This window comes from Sminthopsis crassicaudata, chromosome 4 (assembly GCF_048593235.1).
Source record: "Sminthopsis crassicaudata isolate SCR6 chromosome 4, ASM4859323v1, whole genome shotgun sequence".
In the NCBI taxonomy this organism is placed as follows: Eukaryota; Metazoa; Chordata; class Mammalia; order Dasyuromorphia; family Dasyuridae; genus Sminthopsis; species Sminthopsis crassicaudata.
The window spans coordinates 82,517,285-82,544,321 of NC_133620.1; the positions used below are offsets into that span (position 1 = coordinate 82,517,285).

The window sequence follows — 27,037 nt, forward strand, 5'->3', positions numbered from 1 at the left end:
GTATTATACAGAAAGGCCAAAAAAATCTCCCAGTTTCAGTACTTTTATATAATAAAGTAATGTAAGCAGTTTCTGGAAGGCAAAATCTTTCACTTTCGTGAACATCTAGCATTGTGCCTGGCTCATAGAAGGACCTTAATAAATAGGGAATTTAATAGACTTGAATTAAAATTTTATTTTCTTTTTCTGAAAAATTTAGTATCATTCCATTTATCAAAACATATAAGCAGTAGTCTAAGTGAAAAAGAGAAAGAACAACCATCAAGTAGATATATTCTGATACTTTAAAAGTTTATTCCGGAAAGAGTGGAGCCAAGATGGAGGAGAAGGCACACGCGACTTTCTAAGCTCCTCCCATGCCCTCATTACCAATGTTTAAATTCAGCCTCAAAAATAGCGCTTGACTGGTGAAATTCATGAAGATTAAAGGTACAATGATTTGCCAGCCAAAGATAATCTGGAGGACCACCAGAGCAGGTTTGTCCTGAGGGGCAGGGACAGACCAGTGGCAGGCAGGGAGATAGGAAAGACTGGCGTCCTGAGCAGACCAGGGATGGGGGTAGCCTCTGTGGCTAGAAAAGTAGTGGAAACGACTCTGCCATAGGCTGACTGCTTTGCCCTGATTGTAAAGCAGTATACCAGCAGAGAGATTAGAGCCAGAGATACAGGGTACTCTAAAAACTCCAGAACCTAATAGGATCTGACTGTATCCATCCCAAACCAGAAGTGACTCAGGATAGACCAGCACAACTGTGCAACTGCATTCGGCAGCACAGCCAGGGCAGTTGCAAATTTACACAGCAGGGGGGTGCAGCCTGAGGCAGCCTCTAATCTGCACAGTAGGGGGCTCAGCCTAGGGCAATAGAACTTCCCCAGCACAATGGTGCTTCCTCTGGGCAGAGCCACTTTCAGTGCCTTGCAGGACTATTCACTGGGCAACTGATAATATTTACAGCCCACAGTCAGCTTTGGCTTGGGATAGTGACACTTTCACTGCTCACCCTCTTGCTTCAGGGCAGTCATTAATCCACACAGCAAGGTTCTTCGCAGGCACCTCAGCATCTCGGCCTGTGCAGGCCTGAGTCACTTCCATTGGGGAACTACTGCCCAGAGCACTCACATACCTGGCCATTCTTTGTAGCTGATTGGCAGGCTGTCCATACACCTATCCCTGTTCTGCAGAGGAAGCTGGTAATCTCCTGGCCCTGAAGTAAGACCCTACAGGCTTTAAAAAATGATTAAAGAAAGCAAAAGGACAATTGATAGTTTCTATACAGAAAGAGAGCAGTTTTCAATCCCGAGGAGATTGTCTGCAGACAATTGTTGGTCCCCAACACAAAAGGTTCTGCAAGAAAAGACTATGAAAAACCTTAAAAGAGAGCTAGAAGAAAAATGGGGAAAGGAAAGAGAAGTTATGCAAGAGAGTAACAACTTTCTGAAATGTGAATTGGAAAAGGTAAAAAACTCCCAGGAAGTACAGGAAAACAGAATTTGTGAATTGGAAAAGGTAAAGAACTCCCAGGAAAGTAGGATTTGTGAGTTGGAAAAAGAAAATAACTCACTTAAAAAAAAAAAAAAAAAAGGAAAAGAAAAAAAAAAAGTGAAATGGAAAAAAATTCTATAGATCAAAACAACTCATTTAAAAACTCAATTGGGCATATACAAAAAAGAATTTAAAAAGCAAATGAAGAAAATAGCTCATTAAAAATCAGAACTGAACAAATAGAAATGAATGATTCATTGAAACACCAAGAATCACTCAAGCAAAACCAAAAAAAAAAAAATGAATAGCTGGAGAAAAACATCAAACATTTACTTGGAAAATTGACAGACCTGGAAAATAGATCTGGGAGAGATAATTTGAGGATTATTGAACTTCCTGATGAAAAAGGAGCTTAGATTCTATTTTACAGGAAATCATCAAAGAGAACTACCCAGAGCTAATAGAACCAAAAAGTAAAATAAGCATTGAAAGAATTCATTGAACACCATCTAAAAAAGACCATAAAAAAACAAAACAAACAAACAAAAAACAAAAACAAAACAAAAAAACGCCATGGGAAAATTGTGACCAAACTTCAGAACTTTCAGACTAAGGAAAAAAAATATTGCAAGCAGCCAGGAAAAAACAATTCAAATACCGAGGTGCCACAATAAGGGTCACTCAAAATCTGGCTGCCTCCACATTAAAGGAGTGAAAGGCCTGGAATCTGATATTCCAAAAGGCAAAAGAACTTGGAATATAACCAAGAATAAACTACCTGGCTAAGTTTAGCATTTTCTTCCATGGAAGAAGATGGACATTTAATGAAACAGATGAATTCCATTTATTTCTTTTTTATTATTATTAATTTTATAATTATACATTTTTGACAATATATATTCATAAGTAATTTTTAATAACATTATCCCTTGTATTCATTTTTCCAGATTTTCCCCTCCCTCCCTCTACTCCCTCCCCTAGATGACAGGCAATCTCATACATTTTACATGTGTTACAGTATAACCTAGATATATGTGTGTAAATCCAATTTTCTTATTGCACATTAAGTATTGGATTCCGAAGGTATAAGTAACCTGGGTAGATAGACAGTAGTGCTAATATTTTACATTCAATTCCCTCTGTTCCTTCTCTGGGTGTAGTTGTTTTTTGTCCATCATTGATCAGCTGGAAGTGAGTTGGATCTTCTTTATGTTGAAGATATCCACTTCCATCAGAATACGTCCTCATATAGTATTGTTGTTGAAGTGTATAGTGATCTTCTGGTTCTGCTCATTTCACTCAGCATCAGTTCATGCAAGTCTCTCCAAGCCTCTCTGTATTCATCCTGCTGGTCATTTCTTACAGAGCAATAATATTCCATAACCTTCATATACCATAATTTACCCAACCATTCTCCAATTGATGGACATCCATTCATCTTTCAGTTTCTAGCTACTACAAAAAGAGCTGCCACAAACATTTTGGCACACATAGGCATTTGTTTCTAAGGAAAAAAAAAACAGATTTAAACAAAAAATTTGATCTCCAACCACAGGACTCAAGAGAAGCAGAAAAAAAGTTAAAGGAACTCTTGAGAACTGTATTTCTGTTGTTGATATACAGAAAGTCCACATGTATAATTTTATTTTACTGATGTAACATAAAAAAGGGAAGTAGAAATGGAAAGGGGATGGTGTCAGAAAAAGGGAAAAGGGGAGATAAAAAGAGGGAAACTACATCCCAGGAAGAGGCAAAGAAAACCTATAATATCTGAGGGAATTTAGAGAAGGAGAGGAACATTGTGTGAATCATACTCTCATCAGAATTGGCTCAAAGAGAAAATAATTGACATATTTGTGTTACAGAGAATTCTTTCTCACCTCATCAAAAAGGAAGAGAGGAAAAGGGAAAAGGAAAAGAGTAATAAGGGAAAGGTACAAGAAAGGAGATTTTCCCAAGGTTGCCCATTATCACTATTGCTAATCAATATTGTATTAGAAATTCTAGCTTCGGCAATAAAAGTTGAGAAAGAGATTAAAGGAATTAGAGTAGGTAATGAGGAAACCACACTATCAGTCTTTGCAGATGATCAATTGTTAGCAAGATTGTACTTTCTCATTTCAATACAGATCTGTCCCTTTAAACATACACACACACACACACACACACACACACACACACACACACACACATATATTCTCAGCTTATCTGCTGCTTGTGTTAATCATGACCTAATATGAGCCATCATTACCACCCTTCATACATAAAACCATTGATTACAGCCAACGGAGAATTGAATACTGTCAATAAGCTTACTTATCTTGGCAGTATAGAGATGTCCACATAGATTATGAAGTTAATGCACATGTTGCCAGAATTAGCTCAATATTTGGGAGATTCAGAAGAAAAGTGTGGGAGATAGAGTATTACACTAGGTACCAAACTGCAGATCTACAGAGAGCCCTTGTGCTGACATCATTATGGCATGCTCATGAAACCTAGACAGTATACCAGCGCCATTCCAGGAAACCGAATCTCTTCCATTTGAATTGTCTTAGGAAGCTTCTGAAGATCACCTAGCAGAGTAAGATATCAGACGCTGAGGTCCTTTTCCCACCTAAACTGCCAAGCATTTCAACTCTGCTGCAGAGAGCACAACTTGGATGGGTTGTTTGAGTGGCAAAAACTATGTTTGATTAAATGATTATTTTCCAAAGATCTTCCACAAGGCAAGTACTCACGTGGACATCAGAAGATATGATTCAAGGATCTCTTTGAAGAACTCTGGAATCAGTTGCATGATATAGGAGATACAAAAAACAGCCCAGCATGTATCAAAGTAAGTACTGTGCTCTATGAAGACAAGCAGAATTTCATTAGCTCAAAAGAAATATGAGATCTGCAAATTTTATACTTATTTCTATTACAAATATTCATGTAGACTATTTGTGCCTCAAATGTGGTAGAACCCTCCATGCTCCATATTGGTCTAATCAGATATAGTCAGACACATTGTATCTTGACTCCAATATAGAGACAGTGTCCCTTGGGCATAGTTCCAAATTGCTCTCCAGAATAATTGGATCAGTTCACAACTTAACCAACAATATATTAGTGTCTATTTTCCCACCTCTCCTCTAACATTCACTATTATATTTTTTACCATTATCTTAGTCAATCTGTACCCCAATACTTATTCAGTACTAGTACCCCAGAATTGTCTTAATGTGAATTTCTCAATAGTAATTTAAAGCATTTTCATGACTAGAAGTGGCTTTAATTTCTTTGTCTGAAAAAATTGTCTGTTCATATATTTTGACTATATTCTTATAAATTTGAGTCAATTCTCTATATATTTTAGAGGCCTTTATCAGAAAACTTGGATATAAAAATAATTTCCCCCAGTTTTCTGCGTCCCTTCTACTTTTAGCTATATTGGTTTTGTTTATATAGAAACTTTTTAATTGAATAAAATAAAATTTGCCCATTTTGCATTTCATAATGTTCTCTAGTTTTCTTTGACCATAAATTACTTTCTTTCCCACAACTCTGAGAGATATAATATCTCTTGTTCTCCTAATTTGTTTATAATATCATTCTTCATGTCTAAATTAAGAACTCATTACACCTTAAACTTAATATAGACTGTTAGGTTTGGTCAATGGCTAGTTTCTGTTATATTATTTTCCATTTTTCCCAGAATTTTTTTTTGTCAATTAGTGAATTCTTCTATTCAAAGTTGAAGTCATTTGTTTTATCAAATACTAGATTAATGTAGTCATTGACTATTGTGTTTTGGGAATCACAACCTCTTCCAGTGATCAGCTACTCTATTTCTTAGCCAGTATCAGATGGTTTTGAGAACTGCTGCTTCATGATATAGTTTTGGGTCTGTTACAGTTAAGCCACCTTCTTTCCATTTTTTTTTCCATTAATTCTCTTGAAATTCTTGCACTTTTGTTTTTCAAGAATATTTGTTTTTTTCACTTTGTTATTATTTTTTCTAGTTCTGTAAAATAACTTTCCTGATTGTTTGATTGGAGCCGCACTAAAAAAAGTACATTAATTTAGGTGGAATTGTCATCTTTATAATTTTAGATCAGTCTATTTATGAACAAGTGTTATTCTTCCAATTGTTTAAATCTAACTTTGTTTGGAAAGTGCTTTGTTATTTTGTTCATACAGTTCCTGACTTTGCCTTGGCAGGTAGACACCCACATACTTTATATTATTTACAGTTATTTCAAATAGAATTTCTCTTTCTATCTCTTGCTGCTGGTTTTTGTTGGTAACTATGCTGATGATTTCTGTGGATTTATTTTGTGTCTTGCAACTTTGCTAAAGTTGTTATGTGTTTCTAGTAGTTTTTAGTTGATCCTCTAAGATTCTTTAAATATGCCATCATATCATCTGCAAAGAGTGATAATTTGATTTCCTTATTACCTACTTTAATTCCTTTAATATTTTTATATTTTATAATACAATATTTAATAGTAATGGTGATATGGACAACCTTGGTTCATCCCTGATCTTATTGTATATGGTTCTAGATTATCCCCATTATATATGACAGTTGCTGATAGTTTTACATAGATGTTACTTATCATTTTAAGGAAAATTCCATTTATTCCTGTGTTCTCTATTGTTTTTATTAATAATTGGTGTTAAATTTTGTCAAATACTTTTTTGTGTCTATTCATATGATTTTTGCTACTTTGATTATTGATACAGTCAATTATGTTATAATTTTCCTGATCTGAACTAGCCTTGCATTCCTGGTATAAATCCTACTTGGTCATGGAGTATTATCCTGGTGATAAATTGCTGTAATTTATTTGCTAATATTTTATTTCAGATTTTTGCATCAATATTCATTAAAGAAATGATCTACAATTTTCTTTCTCAATTTTGACTCTACCAGGTTTAGATATCAATACCATATATATGTCATAAAATTACTCCTTCTTTCCCTATTTTTCCAAATAGTTTGCATAGTATTGAAATGAATAGTTCTTTAAATATTTGGTAGAATTCACTTATGAATCCATCTGTCTCTGAAGATTTTATCTTAGGGGGTTTGTTTATAGCTTGTTCTATTTCTTTTTTTTCTAATATGGGACTATTTAAGTAATTTATTTCTTCCTCTGTTAATCTGGGCAATCTATATTTTTGTAAGTATTAATCCATTTCACTTAGATTATCAGATTTGTTGGCATACAGTTGGGCAAAATAGCTTCTAATTACTCCTTTAATTTATTCTTTATCAGTGGTAAGTTCACCCTTTTCATTTTTGATAATGACAATTTGATTTTATTATTTCCTTTTTCTAAACAAATCAAAGGTTTATTTTCTTGATTTTATTCATAAGACCAATTTTTACTTTTGTTTATTAGTTCAATAGTTTTCTTACTTTCAATTTTATTAATATCCCCGAATAGTTTCAAATTTTCAAATTTGGTGTTTAATTTGGGATTTTTAATTTGTTCTTTTCTAATTGCCCAACTTTCTCTTTTTCTATTTATTCAAGTAAGCATATATATATATATATATATATATATATATATATATATATATATATATATATATATATATATATATATATATATATGATTAAGAACTGCTTTGGCTACATCCATAAATTTTGCTATATTATCTCATAGTCATTCTCTTCAATAAAATTATTGATGTGTCTATGATAGTTTGTTTCACTCATTTTTTAGGATAGGATTGTTTACTTTCCATTTTTTGATCTATTTTTCCCCATCCCTTTATTACATATAATTTTTATTTCATCATGATCTGAAAAATGCATTAACTGTTTCTACCTTTATCCATTTAATTTTGAGGTTTTTCTACTAATCATGCTCAATTTTGTTTAGATTTCATGCAGGGTTCTTCCTTACCCCAAATTCAAATAGCCCTTTGCTGAAGTCCTTCCAAGATGTCTTCTGCTGAAATTTGTTACACTCAAATATTTGTCACTCCAAAATATGTTCAGAAGCTTAATCTTGTTGTGATTGTGAGGGAAGCCAAGAAGACCTCAGTCAAAAACTCGTGTAATTTTCCCTATCTTGGCCCTGCTTCTTGGACATAAAGTGTTGTTAACAAATCTGATTCTTGCATTTCTATATCTTATTCCATGTGTGTATCTTAGCAATTTGTAAGTACTAATGAAGACTTAACTCTTCCCCTGCTCCACCCCCTTCCTCAAAGCCAGTAGGTTTTAATACACAGTACACTCATTCCCCAGTAACTTATGAGGGAATTGAGTAGTATTTTGGATTTCTGCAAATGACTCCAGCCACCATTGACATTATTCCCTTAATTGTAGGTAGTGATCCCCTGTACCTCAATTCCATTTTGTCATGTTAGTGACAACAACTTTTACACAGAAATATTTACTTCAGAAGGCATAATCATAAATATACAAATTTACTCCTTCAACACAGGGAGGATGTAACCCATCCCTCTTGCCTCATTTGTTTCTGGTAAGGAAAGAGGGAATTAGATTCAAAATTTATCTCAGTTTCAGTAAAGCTCAGTTTCCAGTTCAGATTCCTTTTCAGGATCAACCCCAGGCCCCTCTCTTCTCAAGGCTTCCATGCTGTGCTATCTGACTATACTCTTGACTGCAATTTTAGCCTCCAGGATGCCACAGCTTGAATTCTGCTCCTATGGGTATTGCTTCAATAATTGATTCATTTCTGAGAATCTCCAGAAAAAAGAGACAGAGCAAGAAAAAGAATGTTTTTCCCTATCACAAGATTGCTGAGTGATATATCAGAAAGAATATAGCAGAAAGAGGGTGGCTAAAAAGGCAACAAGCTTATTCTTGCCAATCAAAGGTGGCTATTCCCACCAATGTGCTAAGGGGCAAAAAGGCCTCCATAGTAGATAATCTTGACAGGTTCCAAAGGCCCGTTGTGTTAGTTCAACTAGAAATGCCCAGACATGCCAAGATTACATCAGTCCTGATGGATTGTTGTATTTGTACTGTCAGAAATTTCCCCCCAGGTTCATGTGATTGCAATTCTTTTTTGAATCCTCTTTTTCTCTTCTTTTTAGCAAAATTCTCTTGTAGTAAAGTTTAGCCTATTTTGTAAAATTATTGGTCATTTTGAATAAAAGGTCTTTAGATTTACTAAGTATAAAATAAGTCAGTTTAACACACATCAGGTATTCAAATTTTAGATATAATCTATAATAAATAAAATCTTTAAGAAAAATAATGTTTGTAAGAATTTCTTTTAGTGAGTGGTTTCTTTTGGAATTGGTTACATAGATAGATAATATGGGTGAAATTTGGCTTTTCTTTTGCAAACAAAACAAAAAAAAAATAGAAAATAGTTTTTCCTGGAATATCTAAGTTCTACAAACAGTAGGACATAGATGATGATGTAAAGTATGAAAAGCACAATTTTGAAAATGCTTATAGATACAATCCTCCAATTTGGTACACATGCCTAATTATTTTTGTAAATTATGCTATTTTAATTTCTATTATTCTCATACAGTCCAATATTTTGAATAAAAATTTATCATTATTTTCTATAGAATAAATATTTTCAAAAGAAAGATAATTTAGGTTATAAAATTTATTTAAATACATATTTCCCAAAAATTAATTGCAAAATTAATGCAAAATCACATTTTCTACATCTTAATAGTGTGAAATGTAACTTGTTAATAAGAGCTTCACCAGAAAGGAGATTTTTCTGCTGTTAGCCTATAGTTTCTATCCTTGCCTTCTTTCTTCCATAAGTCTTCCAATGACCTTTAGCCAAAAGCAATAAAAGTTTGACCTTACAGATCTTTCTAAATGTGAATACAGCTTTAGCAAATCTATATAACTTTCTGTCCTATCACATGGATGTTTTCCTATATTTCCTAGTTTTATATTCTTATTATACAGTAGAAAAATATTACTAAAGTCAGGATATGAGGGCAGAGCAGTTCATGTTGTACAATTTATTAGTCTTAGAGTTGCCTGAGGCACTAAGTAATTGGGTGACCCGCCCTGGATGACATACTCAATGCCAGAAGTCAAACTTGAAACCAGACTTTTCTTCTCTAAGGCATACTTCCTATCCACCATATCACAAAAACTCTCACATTCAAAGCAACATATATAGAAATACTTATGATTTTAGAGGATAACTTTGAAAAAAAAAACCCAACAAACCTAAAACTATACATTTTAAATTGGATAAAATTGCTATTTCTTTAACAATTAATATAGCACAAATTCCTTCCTCCTCCACAAATCTAAGAGGTAAACTATCCTATGTTCTAATTTGTTTATAATATCATTCTTTATATCTCGATCATGAACCCATTTTGACCTTATCTTGGTATATGGTATTAGCTATGGGTCTGTGCTTACTTTCTGCCATACTAATTTCCAATTTTTCCAGCAGTTTTTGTCAAACAGTGAACTCTTATCCCAAAAGGTAAGGTGTTTAGGTTTATCAAATACTAGATTGCTATAGTCATTGACTATTTTGTCCTGTGAACCTAATCTATTCCACTAATCGATATCTTTATTTCTTAGACAGTAGCAAATGGTTTTGATGACTGCTGCTTTATAATATAGTTTTAGATCTGGACCTTTTGTTTTTCAAGATGAATTTTGTTGTTATTTTTTCTGGTTCAGTAAGATAGTTTCTTGGGAGTTTGAGTGGTATAACACTAAATAAATAGATTAGTTTAGGGAGTATTGTCATATTTATTATTTCTGCTCAGCATATCCAGGAACATGATATTTTTTCCAATTGCTTAGATCTTATTTTATTGTGTGAAAAGTGTTTTGTAGTTTTGCTCATATAGTTCCTGACTTTCTCTTGGAAGATGAATTCCCAAATATTTTACACTATTGACAGCTATTTTAAATGGAATTTCTCTTTGTATCTCTTGCTGTTGGATTTTGTTAGTAATATATAAAAAGGCTGATGATTTATGTGGATTTATTTTCTATCCTGCAACTTTGTTAAAGTTGTGGATTATTTCTAATAGTTTTTTAGTTGATTCTTTAGGGTTCTCTAAGCATACCATCATATCATCTGCAAAGAGTGGTTTCCTCATTACCGACTATAATTCCTTTAATGTCTTTTTCTTCTCTTATTGCCAAGACTAGTGTTTCTAATACAATATTGAATAGTAATGGTGATAGTGGGCAACCTTGTTTCACTACTGATCTTATTGCGAATAGTTCGAGTTTATCTCCATTCCATATGATGCTTATTGATAGTTTTAAATAGATGGTACTGACTTTTAAGGAAAAGTCCATTTATTTCTATACTGCCTAGTGTTTTTAATAGGAATGTGTGTTGGGTTTTATCAAATGCTTTTTCTGCATCTATTGAAACAAACATATGATTTTTGTTAATTTGGTTATTGATATAGTCAATTATGCTAATAGTTTTCCAAGTAGTGAACCAGCCCTGCATTCCTGGTATAAATACTACTTGAATCTAGTGTATTATCCTGGGGATAATTTTCTGCAATCTCTTAGCTAATATTTTATTTAAGATATTTGCATCAATATTCATTAGGGAGATTGGTCTATAATTTTATTTCTCTGTTTTAGTCCTACCTGTTTTAGCTATCAATACCATGTCTGTGTTATAAAAGGAATCTTTTAGGAGTCCTTCATTCCCTATTTTTTTCAAATAACTTATATAGTATTAGAGTTAATTGTTCTTTAAATGTTTGGTAGAATTCACATTCAGTGACTAGAAACTGGGAACTGAGTGGATGCCCCTCAATTAGAGAATAGCTTAATAAATTATGCTTTATGAATTTTATGGAATATTATTATTCTGTAAGAAACAACCATCATGATGATTTCAGAGAAGATTGGAGAGACATGAACTGATGCGAAGTGAAATGAGCAGAAACAGTAGATCATTATACACAGCAACAGCAGGACTATATGACAATTAAATCTGATGGACGTGGCTCTCTTCAACAATGTGATGATTCAAACCAGTTCCACTTGTTCAGTGATGAAGAGAACCACCTACACCCAGAGAGAACTGTGGGAACAGAGTGAGGAACACAACATAGCACTCTTCCTCTCTGTTATTTGTTTGCATCTTGTTTTCTTTTTCAGTTTTTCTTTTCCTTCCTTCTTGATCTGATTTTTCTTGTGCAGCAAGATAACGGTATAAATATATATACATATATTGGATTTAACATGTATTTTAACATACTTAACATGTATTGTACTACCTGCCAGCTAGGGTAGAGGGTGGGGAGGAGAGGGAAATTTTAAAGAAAAGGTTTTCAAGGGCCATTGTTGGAAAAATTACCCATGCATATGCTTTGCAAATAAATAAATAAAAATTAATATAGCAGAGAGATCAATTGGACAGAACAGTGGACCAAATAAGGAGTCTGTGGTGGGGAAACTATGACTCAGGCTCACTTCCGTTTGCTAAGATTCCTTATCCATAAAATGAATATAATAACTATACTACTTAGCTCATGGGATTGACTAAAGGAACCATTTTTGTTAACTATAAGGGCTATTATAATATGAGACATACAAATGAGATGATGATGATCATTTTTTATGGATAAGGAATGTGCCTATACACTTAATTATCAATATGATATACATGTGTGTATTTATACAAACAAATGTATGTGTGAAAATACACATTTTTAAATAGTTTTTATTTACCAGATATATGCATGGGTAATTTTATAACATTGACAATTGCCAAACCTTTTGTTGTCATTTTCCTCTTCTCCCCTCCCAAGATGGCAGATTGACCAATACATGTTAAATATGTTAAAGTATAAATAAAATACAATATATGTATACATGTCCAGACAGTTGTTTTGCTGTACAAAAAGAATTGGACTTTGAAATAGTGTACAATTAGCCTGTAAATGAAATCCAAAATGCTGGCAGACAAAAATAGAGGGATTGGGAATACTATGTAGCGGTTAATAGTCATCTCCCAGAGTTCTTTCGCTGGGTGTTGCTGGTTCAGTTCATTACTGCTCTATTGGAACTGATTTGGTTCATCTCATTGTTGAAAATGGCCACATCCATCAGAACTGATTATCATATAGTATTGTTGTTGAGGTATGCAACGATCTCCTGGTCCTGCTCATTTCACTCAGCATCAGTTCTTGTAAGTCTCTCCAGGCCTTCCTGAAATCATCCTGCTGGTCATTTCTTACAGAACAATAATATTCCATAATATTCATATACCACAATTTATTCATCCATTCTCCAATTGATGGGCATCCATGTAGTTTCCAGTTTCTGGCCACTACAAAGAGGGCTGCCACAAACATTCTTGCACATACAGGTCCCTTTAACTTCTTTAAGATCTCTTTGGGATATAAGCCCAGTAGTAATACTGCTGGGTCAAAGGGTATGCACAGCTTGATAACTTTTTGAGCATAGTTCCAAATTGCTTTCCAGGCTGGTTGGATGCATTCACAATTCCACCAAATGTATCAGTGTCCCATTTTCCCACCTTCCTTCCAACATTCTGCATTATCTTTCCCTGTCATTCTAGCCAATCTGACAGGTATGTAGTGGTATCTCAGAGTTGTCTTAATTTGCAGAAATACACATATGTTAACATATACCTTTTCTGCCATGTGCATGCATATGTGTGTGCATGTTATATGTATGTGCTATGGATATATTTGAGGGAAAAAATTATGGATATAAAACCCATTTTTAATATTTACTACAAAAAAATCTGTAACTCCATTTAGTAGGAAAATAGATGATCTATTTTGTTTAAATATTATTTTCTGATTAAGTGTAAAATTTGTAAAGTCACAATCTTAATTTTTGTGACTTAATTTTTGTGAAATAATTAATATAGATGTTAATAAGATCATGCAAATGTATTCTTTATTCATTAAAGTTTTCCAATCCCTCCTTAGTTCATCAACTCTCCCAAGATCATCAGCTATCTAGCTATGGGTTGCAACTTGTGTTAATTATATTAGAGATATTAATATCTTGAAGTAAAAAAAAGATATATGATTTTATTATTTAAAGTAGATACATCCCTACCTTGTATGTGAACTAGTGAGGCAGTAAAATATAACAAATAGATATGCATTAGAGGCCAGAAGACATGGAGTAAAAGTTTCCTATACAAATAGTATGACTTTGAGCAACTCACTTTAACTTCTAAATGGCACAGGAAACTCTTTATTATATATGTTACGGGGAAAAAATGATCTGTGTCAGTGAAGAAAAAATTTAATCATATATCACTGAGAAAATTTTGTTGGGTTTTTCCTCCTCTAGTTTCACACCAAAGTCAATGTAATAGGATCAGTTAGTATAGTAAATTAGCATTGCTCTTTAGATACTCTAATGAATCTAGCATCTAATCCATTCAGGAATTTTTACCAGTGGCAGCCTATCCATGCCAGCCAATATCATATGAGTCTTACCTATGACCTCCCAAAAGTTCTCCATGGGAATCCACCCAATATTTTCTCTCTCCCAATGTCCCAAAGGTATCAGAGGTGTGTATTGGCCAACCACCTATCATCTTTCATTCTTACCATGGGACTAGGCTATTTATATATTTCAAAAAAAAGAATAAAATCCTTGACTCTAGTTCTCCTTTAGAGTTCTTAGCCATGTTTTGCAGAGAGTAGACACTTATCAAGAACTTTTCCATTGTTCTTTCTGCAATACTCATCTTTAGTTCTTATGCATAGCCATATTTCATGCCCCTCTGCCATATACAAACACTAGTTAAATATGTTGAACAATTTCTATTCATGATTGTAAGAATAAAAGAGGCTGTAAGGTAGCATCTGTTTTACTTAGTGATAATGAGGAGAATGATCCTCACTCCATAATCAACAAACAATAAATAGAGTGAGACTGTATACAACTTTCAGTCAATTATGAGATGTTAATGATATGGTTGGTCACTATCCTTCCAGTCCTTAGGTTCACAACAAAGGAGACATTCTGGACACCTCACTGTTTCACCACCCATATCCAAGTGATTGTTTCCATTTCCCTATCTTTTTAACTCTGACACTGGTACCACAAGCCCACATTACCTCAAACCTGGATTGTAGCAGTATTCTGCTGGTGTGTCTGCTTCGCTTAAAGTCTCTAAGCACTTTAACCCATTCTTCATTCAGCCACTATTGATTTCCCTAAAGCCCAGGCCCAATCATGTCACTCTTAGTGCTCAGGTAGCTTGCTTTAGCCTCCAGTATCAAACACAAAATGCTCTTTTGGCATTCGAACCCTTTATAATCTTGCCTTCTTCTATCTTTCCCATCTTCCCTATTCAGTCCAAAGACTGTCCATTTAAGGGTTCCATAGATCCCAGCATTTTTCTTGACTGTCTCCCATGCTTGAAATGTTCTCCTCTCCTATGCTCTGCCCACTGATTTCCATGACTTTCTTTTAGTTCCAGCTATAATCCCATATTTTACTGGAAGTCTTTCCCAAATACTTTTAATTCTAGTGCTTTCCATCTTTTTATTCTTCCCATTTATTCTGTACAAAGTTTGCTTTATATTTAGTTGCATGTTATCATTCCTATAAGATGGTAAAGTTCTTAAGGTCAGTGACAATCCTTTGACTTTTTTTTTTCTTTTTTTAGTATTCCTAGGGTTTACCTAGTGTCTGACACTTAATAGGCAATTCTACAATACGTTAAATATGGTTTGTGAAAATTAGTTTGTTCCCTATAGAGGTAAAACTGACTACAAAACTTTGTTTCAATGGGATAATAATTATATAGATTACTTTTTCATGTTTTTTTGAAACTTATAACATTAAAGATTTCTTTCTCCCATATTTTTGAGATCTTCCCTTCCTTAAGATGCCTTAAAGTCCTTGCTTTTATAGTACATATAAACCTCTACCAAGGATCTCCTCTATGAATGCTTGGTCATCATCTCTATTCCCTTTAATGCCATTTCTTTATCTTCTGTAACAGTTCCAGGAACTGTGATGTTAGGGTTCAAATGGGATGATATTACCATCCTTAGTATTTAAAGGTCTTAATAATTTTCGCAATTTTTCATTTTTACAGCCATCTTTCTTAGAGTAAATGTCTATAAGATGATTTTGTTTAGTAGGCTCTTTGGCCAATTTTTTTTTAAACTCGATATATTTTCCAGTATTCTTTCTGCTTTATGAGATGATATTGCTCATAATGACAGATTATCTTTTTTCATAAGATTTAACAGATTAGTTCATTTTCTGTTCTATACATCTTAGGAGTCAAGTTTTCATTTGGATAGGAAATCATTTGATAAGATACTTTCTGGGGTTCCTTAATGTCCTTATTGTAGCAATTGAATGACATTTTATTAATTTCTTAATAAAATTATTATATGTATCACTGTAACTACCTAGTTGTTTTTGTTGTTGTTTTTCCATATATTAGAATGTGAATTACTTGAAGGCAGGACTTGATTTTGACTTTCTTATTATCTCTAGTGTAACACAATACTTGGCAGAGTAAAGAGTTAATAAATTGTTGACTAACTCTAGCAATATGCCCAGTTACTGTTCATTGGACAAGCGTATCATCACATTGATTGCACTTAAAGTCGAATTAAGTTTGTTGAGAGTGTGTTTTTCCACAGTGCTTTACATGTTATTTCATTTAATCATGATAGCAAGCCAAGAATTAAGTGATATTATTGTTCCCTTTTTAGAGAAGAACAAATTAATGCTGAGAGAATTTGTGAGTTTCCAAGGCTCAAACAATTCATATTGATCTGGGTCAGGATTAAAAGCAATAGCTTTCTCATTCAAGTCCAGAACTTTATCCATTCTGTTACTTACCTTCCATCCTCAAACTAAATCTCAATATAACATCCACTTATAAGTAACACGTTTGACATAATTTATCCATCACTTTTAAGATTCCATGTTTTATAATTGGTGCCTTTTACAATTTTAACAGAATTATGGATTAGAATTAGAAGGAATTGCAGAGGTTATATAATCAGAGATCATAGCTATAGCCCAAAGAGAGTTTAGAGAATGTCTAGTCTAACCTCCTTTTTTAAATCTGATGAAAGATTTGAACCCAGGTGAATCTCTTCTCATCCCTCACTAAGCCAAGTTATTCCTCAATTTCCTCCCTTTATAAATAAATAAAACTAATTCCCTGAAAGATAAACTACTTGCTTTTAGCCAGAGAACTGATTAATTTTGGAATAAGAATAAAAACCTAATCTCATGACTTCACCCCAATTTTATTTTTCTACTATAACACACAAATATACAAATTAGTCTTAATTTTATTTATTATAAAATTTTGTTTTTTTTAAATTTTAGAATTCTGACAATTATGCATATATTTGTGACTTTTCTATTTTTAGGATTTGTCAATTTAAATTTGAATAGTTTGAGTTCCAAATCATTTTGTCAGAACAAATTTAGATAATCTTTTTTTTTTAGATAATCCTGATAAAGGCATACAATCTTGGGAAGGTTTTTTGAGGGGAGAATAAAAATTTCATAGAGCAATATTCTCTTTTCCCCTTCATTTTGTGAAAGCTATCCATATCGAGACAGTTGTTGTTGTGAAATGTTCCCAAGACCAGGAGACCTGACCTCAGTTCTAGATTAGGTTTTTTTTTTACAAACTATCTATATATGATTTTGGAAAAGTTATTTAAACACTTTAATCAAAAGTGTTTTTTTTTAAGTGGGGGATTTATATTCAAATCCATAAATCATGAAGATAACTCCTCATTAAATTTTGCTGTTTTCTTTTTCTTAAAAATAAAAAAAAAAGATAAGGTTGATTTAGATTAATCAATAACAAAGAATTAAGTACTATAGTTGTAATGTTCTCTTTGGTTCTTAGGGTCTCTGGAAGCAGCCTTAGTTTCAGTTTGGTAATCACCACAGGAATAGCCGGGGTTAAAGTCCAAATCTTTTATTATCTCCTTGTCTGTGGCCCAGGCCAGCTTTCTTGAGGTCCTCCTGAATGTGTCTTAGTTTCTGTGAGGGAGGCAGGAGGACCACCACCATGCTCTCTGTCTTCCCTAGTTCTCATTCTAGCTGAGTTTCTCCCAGTTTATATGCTCTCTTATCATAGTGTAAATCTTGTAGAACTATATTAAGTACTAAATACATGAACTGAACTACTATTGTCTTTATCAATTCCTAACTTAACACCTTGTTTTAAGTTCAGAGTTCTGGTCCATGACACATTGTGTCAAACATATTCACTGTGTACATTAATCAGTGAATACAAAGGTATTCCTGAACTTTAGAAGATCTGGCTTCAAATCTTACCTAGAACATATAGAACTGCTTGATCCTGATCCTGGAATAGCCATGTTGCTACAAATAATTTTCTAAGACTCTAAGTAGCAGAGAACATCCTAATTTACATGGATAGATTTTCATTTATCATCTGGAAATTCCTAGAATGAAAAATAATAGAATTCAAGTCACTTATTCCTTATTTTTATGTCAGGCACTAAAGGCTGAGTATACAAAGGCACAAGTAAAATACTCCCATCCTTGCAAAAATTTACATTCTGCAGAAAAACATCCAAATTTTAATTTTTCTTTTGTGTGTATGTGTGTGTGTGTGTGTGTGTGTGTGTGTGTGTGTGTGTGTAGCTTGGGTAGGGATATTTCACAAATTATTCTTTTTGGTTCATGTCACTGTTAGACTTTCACTCTGGAATATCAGAATTAGTTATTTATTTATTTTTCTACACCCACATTGTCCTTTGGGAACAGGATGACTACAGTCTACCTCTTAATTAGGTAAGGACCATAGGTACTGTTTTGGGCGTAGCCCCCTTTAAGATTCCTTGTCTGATCTACCTTTGGGACAAGAACTGGTCAAAACCACTGTTTTATATTCCTAGGGGAAAAGATCCATATCTGAGCCGGTTTGGGCTGTACCCAGCCCCCAGCTGGCTTGTGTTTTCAGCCCCGCTTTGATACAAGATCTGGTCAAACTAGGTTGGGCTTGTACCCACCCCCCCCCCACCAGATCTGAGCTGGCTTGGAAAACCCAACCCCCAACTATCTAAAAAGCCTGCCAAAAACCAGGTATCAACCTGAGCTCCGCCCATTACTTCTTCAAGTAGATAAAAACAGCAAAGCTAGAATCATCTTTGGTCAGAGATTTGAAAGATGCCAGCCAAGATGCTTGCATCAGAGACTCTCTGTCCCTGCCACTGCTTTCGGTGTGTCTCTTCCTCTATCTAATGCCTTTTACTAACCAGACCTTAAACTTGCTTCCAAACCTTGCAATAAACATCTTTTGACCCATCTAGGTTTTTGGCCTGTAAATTCATTTATAGGGGACTCTTGCCGCCACTAGACCTGATTTAACTTTGTATCCTTGCACCGAATCCTAAGGGGTTGCAGGGGAGCTCCATGTGACTCCCTGTACCCTGAATCCTGCCACTAGACCTAAATTAATCCTACTGAGGTATAAACCTCATTATTAGGTATTTACCTCATTATGTTACCTCATCAGTAGCATTCAACTGATAGTTGCCAAAGACCACCTCTGTCTAAGTGTAAGACTTTGGACCATTCTATTAACATATTTTAGTTATCTACAAAGATGTGAGGGTGATAGAAAGGGAAGGCAATTGGTTTCTCAAAAAGATGTCTATGGAAAAAAAATTTCACCCGATGCTCCTTCTATCATTGTCCCCAGAGTACCATAGAATTAAAAAGCTGAGACTTCAATAGTCACTGAGTTTCATACAAACTCATATATCTGTATTGGACACAGCAAAATGGGTTTCAGTGATGAGTCCTGGGGAGTGAGTACATTTATAATCTGCTAGCCAAGTCTTCCTTCAATGGAATAATAGTTTACATTTCTGTAGCATTTTATGGTCTCTCAAGTCAATTGTATTTATGATAAAGAAAGAGATAGAATATGTACTTTACCCCCTAGGCATCCCAGACAGCTTTGGGGAGAGATAGAAAGGTAAGAGAAGAGGAAAGAAGGGAGGGAAGGAAAGAAAGAGATAAAAACAGAGAAAACAGATATAGATATAGACAAAGACAGAGAGATAGAGATATAGAGAAATTAAGATGGGGATATAGAGACAGAGAAACAGAGAGAGATAGGAGAGACAGATACAGAGAAAAAAGAGAGTCAGAGAGATAAAGACAAGAGAGAAGAGAGAGAAGAGAGAAGGAGAGAGGGGAGAGAGGGGAGAAAGAGGGGAAAGAGGAGAGAGAGAGGGGAGAGAGAGGGAAGAGAAAGGGAAGAGAGAGAGCAGAGAGAGGGAAGAGAGAGGGAAGGAGAGAGAGGGGAGAGAGTGCTCACGAGCCCATAAAACATGAAGGTAATTTTCATTGTCTCTTCAGTGGGCTTACCAACTCTAAGAACTACCTTGAACTGAATTACCCCTTCAACAGAGAAAAAATAATCAGAATTACTAAAGGACCAAACCACTACTCCTGTGACAAGTCCCACTTTCCCAGTAACTTAGAGTGTCCTTCATACTTAGAATTGGGATCCCCTTCCCCTAAATTAGAAAAGGATCAATAATCTTCCTCACTTTCTGCTATGGGTGGATTGTACATACAATTCATCTTAATACAGGGTAGGAGCTAGGTTTACTCTATATCTTTTTCTCTTTTCTTCCAGTCTCTTCCTGAAGATTCGTATGACATAGGAAACCCTTGGCATAGTCCAAGAATTAATACTTACTAAGAACTTCTCTTGTCCCCCCCCACCCTCCCTTTCTTTCTCTCTCTCTCTCTCTCTCTCTCTCTCTCTCTCTCTCTCTCTCTCTCTCTCTCTCTCTCTCTCTCCCCCCCCCTCAGAAAGTCAAGGCTAATAATTAGTATCATTTAGGAATGTCTTGTCTGGTTCAGGAAGCTTCCAGGTCCCATATCTTATATAGATTCCCTCCCTCTTTATTTGTGCCTCACAAAATAGTGTCTCCTTCAAATCTGAGAGCTGTTTCCACCTGCTGTGTAGCACTCTGTTTCCCTATCTCTGTTTCTGTGTCTCCATCTCTCTCTCTCTCTCTCTCTCTCTCTCTCTCTCTCTCTCTCTCTCTCTCTCTCTCTCTCTCGCTCTCTCCCTTTCTTTTTTTTCCTTCTCCATCCTTCTAGGTTTCCTTATGATATATTTATTATAACTATCTGTATAAATATTTACTTCTGTACTATGGACAGTGACAAACATAGAATTAAAGAGGTTTGAGTTTGAACTCTGTCCCAGAGACTTGTTATATTAACCAGGATGATAATTGGACCCATCTTTCAAGGATTAAATAACATATGTAAAGCAATTTGCAAACTTTCAAAACAAGATAATCATCACTATGATTTTATTATGATTTTAATTATTATTATTGGAAGGGAAGGGGATAAACATTCATATATCCTCTCTCCTATGTGCTAAACACTTTTTACAAATATTATGTGTTTACAATCCTGTGAAGTAAGTGCTACTTTAGCCCCATTTTACAGCTGAGAAAACTGTAATGAAACAATGGTCATAGTCTCTAAGCTAGTGTTTTCTGAGGCAGGAAGTGAATGCAGGTCTTTCTAACTCCAGAACTAGTAGTCTATACACTGTGTCACCAGCATCTTCAATTTGTAATTGTAACATTTCTGATGACAGGAACCATCTTCTTTGTGCCTTTCTATCCTCCCCCAAATCTAACAGTGTCAAAAATACACTAGCTCTTTATGAGAAATTTGTTGAATTTATTGTTTCTGAATGCCACCCAGCCTCCTTTAAAAATAAAAACACAGTTAAAAAAACTGACATATTTGCCCTTGTCTCTTTCTCTCTGTCTAGTTTTTTGCTTCCTTTGTTAGAGGCCAAATTGAAGGGCAGGACTCAAACTTACAACTAATTATGACTCAATCAATTATCCTCAAACATACTATTGATGGACATCTTTCCACCTTGTATAAGGAGGTATCATTGATAAAAGAATAAACTCCAGATTAATAATTGGGACTATTATTCAGAATAATAGGAACTGGGCACACATTTCCAACAGCAGCAAGATTTTTAAGTTGGAGAAAGCAGTTCCACAAAATAAAATAGCGTGATGTGTGTGAGAGTCTTAGACAATTCTGGCTGTTTTCTATGTAGCATTTTCCATTTTAGAGAACATGTCATGGTGTAGGCTGTATTTTAGATTTATCTATTAGGAGACCCCCCTGGTGGCTGCACATGGCACACCTTGATGCCACACAAGGTTTCCAATGCTAATTTCCACTTGCCTGTCCTTGATTCGGGTGCATTTTTCAGGGTTTTAGTTTGTGGTTTATGTCTGTGCAGCGTTGTATAATGCTTTTGTTGTGACAGCTGTACCAGAACATAATGCTGTTTGAAACACTGAGGGCACCACAATCTGGAATACGTAATGTTTAAACCTCTGACTGAACTGGGATATATGGTTTAGTAATGTAATAAAAAATGTGTATAAGCTTGGCATTTCAGAGAAGACAATAAAATAGTATTGTAGAAAGAGGCTCACAGAGCATTTCTTGCAGACAACTTGACTGCGTTATAGAAAAGAAAGACTTTCTGCTAATGCTTAGTTCATGAACTCACAGCCAGAAACGTGTTCACTATGGATGGGCTTACACCCTAGTGTCAAAATTGGGATGCAAACTCTAAAGGCTGGAGGACATGAAATGAGAAACAAACATAGTAATGATGGTTTCTGCAGAGTTCTCAAATCTGTTTTAAACACAAAATGGCAGCATAAAATCCAATTTTAATTTTCTTCCAACTATATAAACTGGAAAGAATGAGGTGCTGTGGAACGAATGCTTTGGGATTAGTCATGGAAGAAAAGAAGATGTAAACCAAGTGATCTGGAAACATCTATGATTGAGGGAGCAGCTTTAAACAGTAAAAAGTTAGACACATATATGACATTTGAAATACAATCTCTTTACATTGCCTGCTTTCAGACAAGAAATTCACAGTGCATTTATTCAGGATAACTATCAGAATGTGTAATAGCCATTAAGGAGTTCTTCAGACAGTTGACTGCCACCTGATATTTCTAGATTCATCTATTTTTAATTAATTACTTTAACTATTTCAACGGCACTTTCAATAGCAGCTTCTGCCCTTGACTTTAGAAAATGTCACCCTGATTTCACAAATATGTCTGGATTGTTTCTGGAATCTTTTATGAAAGAACTATAATGACTTGACATTTAAATCAATAATGAACTCAAAGAAATATTAGAAATCATTCATTTTTAATTACTTATTAAACATCTATTATGTGCTATACATGTGTATATACATGATATATTTTGTACTGCAAAGGGATTATAATATATTTTAGGAAATTATATATAGATATATATATATGTATAGATATATATATATATGTATGTGTATATATATGTGTGTGTATGTGTGTGTATCTAACAATATAAAACAAAATATTATAAATACTGAATAATGTAAGCAAACTTTTTAAGGTTGCAGAAGAAGGTGCTATTTTTGGCAAGATATAATATTTGAATTAAGCCATTAAGAAATGATATAATTATAATCAATTAAGAGCAAATGGAAGAAGATTTTATTTTTATCTAATCTTTCCTGGCTTCTTAACCTCACAATCCAAATATAGGATATCCCCAAGACTTCTCTTCTGTCAATACTTTTTCCTTATCACACATAATAACATTTCAGAATTGGAATATACCTGCTTGTTTAATCAGTGTAAACTATATTAAAAAAAAAAAAAAAAGAATTCCTCCTACAACATGCTTGAAATTTTATAAATGGTCATCCAGTTATCTAATAAAGGTTATCCAGTAAGAATTATCCATTTCATTATGCCCATCTCCTAAGGCAATTCATTCTACTCTTAGTTTATACTCATTCCTAGAAAGATTTCTTTTTTATTTACTTATCTAAAGCCTAAATGTGATTCTTTGCCCACATTGTAATTGGAGCGATTACTTCTCATATTTGAGATGTACTATCATCCATGTCCCCATACTCAAATTCTTCTCTTATTCAAATAAAGCATTCTTAATTCCTTCATCCAATTCTCACACAGCACAAACTCAAGGCTTTATCATGTTCATGGTGATCCTCTGAACACTTTGCGGCCTATTGGACATCTCCACCTGATTATCCTTCTCCTACCACAACCTCAGCATTAAAAAAACAAAACAAAACAAAGAAAAACACATCTTTTTTTTTCCCCCCCCATAAGTGCATCTTCCTTCATACTTTATTAAGCTGGCCACTTTCAATCACATAATGCCAGACACTATTGAAAAACACCTTTTTCTAGATAAAGTCTAGATAGACTTTAAAGACATAGCACTTTTAATTCTCCTCCCTCATCTCTAACTGCTTATTGTTTCTTTTGATAGTTACTCATCTTTATCTTGACTCTCTAAAGCTATTTCTTTGAAGCTCTTCACTTCTTCTCGAGCTGGTCTCATCAGGCAATTTCATTAGTCCCACCCCTTCTATAGTAGTTCACTAATAAGTAAAGTTCAAACACTTCAGCCTCACATTCAAAATTCCCTGCAAATAATCATGATCATCTATGCTAATTTCATAATTCCTTGATCTCTGCCCATGAACTCTATTCTCCAGTTGAACTGTACTATTTCTTTTTGGGTTATTTTCTATATGTGCAAAATTGCCTCTCTTCCTCATTTCATTAAAACTCTAATAAAGCTTTAAAATTAAACTCAAATAACACTTCCTCTAAAAATTCTTCTCTGATCTTTCACCTCACCAATGTTCTTTTCCATCCAAAGCTTCCTTAACAAAGTAAAAGCATTCGCATTATTATTTTTTTGCTGTAGTTATTTGTATACACTTCACATTCTCATACTTTATAAGAGAGTAAGTAAAATCCACCAGGACAGAGATCCTGTCTTCTCTAAATATTGTATCTATCCCAGGAGCCATTACAGTACTCTTGTACTTTAAAAAAAATAAATTTACTTGAACAATAAATGAACTGAGAATTTGGGATTAGTAGACACTATCCTGATAAAGGCTTATTTAAGATTGGAAAGATCTCCCTTCTGGGATAGTTGGAGGGAAGCATTGGATATTAAAATGGATATCAATGATGAATTTGCAAAGAGAAAAAGAGACTATTAAAAGATGTCAGGTACTTACAGTTCTGTGAAGCTTAGGCACTTTACTAGTGTAATACTTAGGTGCATCACATGACCCCTTTGAACTCAGCTTTTATTCACAGGCAAATAGACAGCACAGTGAATGGAGTAATTGGAATCTGAAGACCTAAGTTCAGATACTTTCTAGTTGTGTGAACCTAGGCCAATCATTCCTTGTCTGTAAAATGGAAATAATAATGGCATTTATCACCCACTGGTGTTATGAGAAGCAAATGAGGTAATATAGTTAAGTTGGAATAGGAAAAAATAAAATTCCTTATATGTTTACTGCCTAAAAATTAACAATGTCAAGGCTGAGAGAAATGATACTTCCTTTCTTATATTTAATTTATTATTAAATTAGCACCAAAGTTTTTCTCTTTTTCTACTTCCTCATCCAGAAGTCAACCAGCCTGCGAAATCTTGGTTAAAGATTTACTCAGGCTAGGATCTAGTCAAAGACAGCAAATAAATTCTGAGTTTAAATGAATGGGTAGATTCCTGCTCAAGAATCACTCCCCCCCTTATAATAGTCACTCTCTCATAAATTGTTAACCAGAGTCGAATTTTGCCCCCAAGTTGCACCCTCTTTTTTAAGGGCATATTTATACTGTGAGCCCGCCATCATGACATCACCATGAATGAGATGAGGTGAGATCTTTAAAGACAGTTGTGAAAATCAAGTAAGGCTTCATCTACTTCAGAGTTTGAGTAGGCCTGAAGTACTTTGAGGATTGAGTCAAGGGCATAGTTAGTCCCCTTCCTGCTATACTCCCATGACATCATTTTCTCCCTTTTTCAGTCAAACATGGGCAACTATGTACTTATTGGTAAAGTTCAATTTCTTGGTTAAGTCCTATGTTTGAATGTAAGACCCTCAGCCAATGAGGATGATGGTCAGTGATGGGAGGAGATATTTGCATTGGGGATTAAAAGTGCCCCACAAGTTACTTCCTCTCTTTGATCCCCTGCTAGATGGGTGGATGCCCTTCTTGTGAGAATGTATAATAAATTTTGCTTTGCTTCTAGAGATCTCTCCAGTTTTTTTTATTAAATGGTGACCCCTCACCATTTTCTGAACCACACAACTATGATTATTTAAGAAAGATATAATCAAATGGCCATTCCTTTTATTAATACAATCTTAACATTATTAATAAAATTATTAATTACCCAGAAACTATGTCTCTCAAACTCTTTAAATTATACAAAATCCTAAAATATAGAAAGTGTTAACCTATAGTGGAATGAATGTGATTGAGACAGAGAACTTGGTTTCAAATCCAGATTCAGTTATATTCTATGACTGTTGAAATTCCTTCTAACTCTGAAATACATTGAATTCCATTTCATTTGAGGTAATTTCATTTCTGATTATCACTTTCCTCAATCAATAAGCAATCAATCAACAAACATATGTTAACTGCAAACCACAGGCCAGACACTGTGAAGGACTGGGGATGAAAATACAAACATTCCCAATTCTCAGAGAGTTTACATTCCAGCAAAAGAGACAACATGCACTCCAGTAAATATAAATATCAGTGGAAAATAAATACGAGGTAGGAAGAGAGCCCACTAGCAGTTGGCAGGAACTGAGAAAGTTTAATGGAAAAGTCAGTTCTTCGTATGCATCTGAAGGAAGAAGTATAGGCAATTTTAAGCCATGGAGATGGACAATGGAATTAAATGCTTAGCTTCAGAGGGAAAGTCAGTTTGACCTGCCCTTAGAGTAAGGGAGAAGCAGGAATGTTGTTGCCAGATTGTAAAGGATTTTAAAAATAAACCAAAGAATGTGTTAGATCCCAGAGAGAAAAGGGAGACACTCAAGTAACTACATTATGATAAGATCTGGACTTTAGGAAAGTCACTTGACTAACTTTGTAGAAGAAGGAATAGAGTAGGAAGAGGCTCAGGATAGGATACCTGTTAAGAAGTCAGTTCTCTAATTGTATAGCAATGCAAATTTTTGTTTCTGCATCGTTGTTTGCAAGATGTCTCCTTCCTTAGACTGAGCTCCTTGAAATCAGTGATTATTTTTTCCCCTTTTCTTTTTCTTTCTTTGCTGTTTCCACTCCTTACTATAGTGCTTGGTCCATAGCAGACACTCAATAAAAACTGATTGACTGACACTGACATATTGAAAACACGTTCCCAAAGGATGGGAAATTTTGTGAATTTTTTTTTTTATAATAGTAATTTTTTTTATCTTTTTTCCAGTAGTCTATATGAGGAATGATGAAAGCTTGGACTAATATGATGGCTGTCTGAATAGATGTGAAAGATGTTTTTGAGATAAAAATAACAAGAAGCTAATTGATGTGGGGTGAGGGTAAATGAGGAGTTAAGGATAATGTAAAAGTTACAAACTTAGTAAAATGGAAAAATGATGTTGACTTCAATAGAAATAAGGAAATTCTGTAGAGGGATGG

At 34.3% G+C, this 27,037-nt stretch overlaps 1 long non-coding RNA gene across 1 annotated transcript in view; it reads right to left on the bottom strand.

Annotated features, from left to right (window-relative positions):
• Window positions 1–25,248, bottom strand: part of LOC141540570 (uncharacterized) — a 63,977-nt gene extending 38,729 nt beyond the window's left edge. The window contains exons 1-2 of the long non-coding RNA XR_012481585.1: window positions 24,607–25,248; window positions 4,225–4,336 (exon numbers count right to left, since the gene is read on the bottom strand). This is a non-coding gene — a long non-coding RNA (uncharacterized LOC141540570). The remainder of the gene's footprint in view (window positions 1–4,224; window positions 4,337–24,606) is intronic.
• Between the last annotated feature and the right edge of the window lie 1,789 nt (window positions 25,249–27,037).